Source organism: Triticum dicoccoides, chromosome 5B, assembly GCF_002162155.2.
Source record: "Triticum dicoccoides isolate Atlit2015 ecotype Zavitan chromosome 5B, WEW_v2.0, whole genome shotgun sequence".
Lineage (NCBI taxonomy): Eukaryota > Viridiplantae > Streptophyta > Magnoliopsida > Poales > Poaceae > Triticum > Triticum dicoccoides.
In genome coordinates this window covers 724,770,734-724,773,929 of record NC_041389.1, presented here as the reverse complement: position 1 = coordinate 724,773,929, position 3,196 = coordinate 724,770,734, and the positions used below count along the sequence as shown (strand labels likewise).

The 3,196-nt window shown below is 46.3% G+C and overlaps 1 pseudogene; it reads left to right on the top strand.

Moving 5' to 3' along the window:
- Nucleotides 1–358: 358 nt before the first annotated feature.
- LOC119306881 lies at nucleotides 359–1,474 on the top strand (annotated as a pseudogene).
- The last annotated feature ends 1,722 nt before the right edge of the window (nucleotides 1,475–3,196 follow it).

Here is a 3,196-nt window from a genome sequence, read left to right as displayed (position 1 = left end):
AAAGTTTGTTGGACAAGCTAGTGTCGACAAGCATTATTTTATTTTATCCCAACAATGCAAAAGAAAGAAACAATACAAGAAGCATGAGCACTACAAGCCAGGTGCTCTTTGTCGACAGGTAAAGTGTAAGTTTTTTTTCCTTGATGGGAAATAAAGTGAAAGATCACTCTAGCACCAAAACCAAATCAAATCAAAATTTGGTGTACGTGGCGTACGGTGGCCACTCACTCTGCTACTACTTGCAGCAACATACATGTTGTTATCCCGCAAAAAAAAAACCCGTACATATTACTATAAATAACCATGCAACACCCAAGCAGTTCGTACACCACGAAGGGAAATCACTCACTCGTCCTGAATGAATCGCATGGCTAAATGCCGCCTTCTGCTCTTCCTCCTCTTGGCTCTTCTCTTGCCCGAGGCGCGTGCGGCTTCGTGCCACCCTGACGACCTCCGCGCGCTGCAGGGCTTCGCCGGGAACCTTAGTAGGGGTGGAGTCCTCCTCCGCGCCGCATGGTCCGGCACCATGTGTTGTGGGTGGGATGGCGTGGGCTGTGACGGTGCCACCGGCCGTGTCACGGCGTTGCGCCTCCCTGGGCGCGGCCTTGTGGGGCCCATCCCAGGAGCCTCCCTCGCGGGCCTTGCACGGCTGGAGGAGCTTGACCTCGGCTACAACGGCTTGCACAACATCTCAGGGGCAATCACCGTGTTGCGTGGGTGCCAGAACCTCACCACGCTGATCCTCACTAGGAATTTCGGCGGGGAGGAGCTACTCGGCGATGGTTTTATTGGTGGCTTCAAGAGCCTCGTGGTTCTGGACCTTGGTGATTCTGCTCTTAGGGGCAGGGTTCCGAAATGGTTGTCTCAATGCAAGAAAATGGAGGTGCTTGACCTGTCCCGTAACCAATTGGTCGGCACTGTCCCCTGATCGATTGGTAGGCTTGACCACCTTTGCTACTTGGATCTCTCCAACAATACATTGGTTGGCGAGGTACCCAAGAGTTCTAAGGGCCTCAACACTACTAGATGTTCACCGGACAATGATCTCACTAACATGTCATTGTATCTGAAACGTAGCGGAAGAAGTAGACATCGCCGACAACATAAGCATGCCCCAAATGTCATAGCTGGGACCAACAACATTGTTAGATCTGGTAGCAACAACGTTCTGGCTAGGAATGACAACACTATAATATTTGGGAATGACAACGCCGTATCTGGGAGCTACCAGGTCGTATATGGAAATAACCATGTCGTAACTGGGGATAATCATGTCGTATCTGGGAGCAACCATGCCGCATCTGGGAGCTACCATGTCGTGATTGGGAAACACAATATTGTATCCGGGACTCACAATGACGTAGGTGGGAGCAAAAGTATCGTATCTGGTAGTAAAAATGTTGTATCTGGGAGCCATAATACCGTATCCGGGAAGAACCATTTCGTATCTGGGCACAACAAAGTCGTAACCTGAGGTTAATGGATGTACACATCATAGCATAAGTGTGTGCTGCAGCGTTCGCCCGTCCATGTTGACACAAGATTTACTTGCATGCATGACAAAGAATAAATAAAGAGACTCATATATTCGGAGCAAAACTGATGTATCAAGAATTTTAATAGCTTGAATGACATATCCAAATTAAACGCATGTATGCATATATGTATGTATGTATGTATGTAAAAGGAAAACAAGATGTGTCCCTTCGCTCTTACATGTCCTTTTCCCTGGGTTATGCTTTGCTGCAAATCCATGCCGACCTGCCATACATACCTCTATCGTTTCATGCCATGCACTACACTACACGATGTCCATCATTTTTCTTCTCACAAGTATTTACGTAAACAATAAGTAGATAAAACTCCCAACAATATCAATCTCCATCCATCCATCCATTGTATGAGCTTCGGAGCCGTTGTGGACAAATGATGCCTCCGCAGCAGCAGCCACAAACAGTAGGTCGGAGCCACGCCTGTCTCATCGTGCACTGCACCAACGACAACTATGTGGCCGTCTTTGCCAACAGGGTAAGGGGCATGTGTGTAGCGTTAGGATCGGCCGGCCTTGACAAGATGAATGGTGGTGCCGCAAAACTATTTGGAACAATTTGGCGGTGGTGCTACTGCAACACTGGAAACCGCACTGCTGCAACACTGGAAAGTGTTGTTCCAGATAGTTTTCATGACCGCCCATGAGTCTGGATCACGCCCTCAAGCTGGAAAACAACATTACATGCATAAGGCAACAAAAGAGGAGGATACCCTGTTAAGGGGGATATCATGTATATGTCCTCGTTTGATCAGATGCAAATCTATCTATCTATTATATAATTAAGACAAGAGACAAATAAGCCATCACGTTCGTCCACATATGATCAAAATATATTATCCATTGATTTAGATTCTACCGGTTGAGATTAAGAGATCTAAAAGGGTTACGGAGAACAATATTAGGTGCAATTTTTAGCATATGACACGTTGAGGTATAGTAGAACCCAAATAAGGCGTCCAATCCAAATAAGAGGTCCGATTCTATAGCAAACCACTAGGACTCCTTCCGTGGGAAAGGACAATCGAAGCACACAAGAAAGGAAAAGAAAAAACAATTTAAAAACATCAAACTCCGTTAGGTAAAAAAAAAACAGAATCCTTGCAAAAGGAATAAAGGATCCGATGATGGGATCATATCCAATCCGGCCCTATTTTCAAGTCTGAACTCTCCCGAAAAAACAGTTCCGCCCTGTCTCATCTTCACGCCGCCGCCACATCCGACTCTGGGTGTCCATGCTATCCTCTAGATTGAATCTCTCAAAGCTTACTGCACCATGGGATCCAAATTCTCTGTGAAGATTTACTATGGATTGAAGGAGGCATATTCTTTCTCAGGTGATCAATCAAATCACATCAAGGTCGCGCAGGTTGACGATGTCTTGGATCTCCAGGCTCACGGTGGAGTCTCCTGTACGCTATCACATCCAGGTTATCAGTTCATCAACGATAATGTTGTCTACAATCTCAATCTTCTGTGCTTCACGGCATGATGATTGGACTGATTTAATGACTACTATTTGAAAGTGACAAGATGATTTTGTGGAAATTTCCCCCATACCTCTCAGCATCCATGCACCAGCCAGGTACTTAAGCATAACGCAAGGAGGAGTCCAGCGGCCATGGGGGGCTAAACAGGATCAAGAAT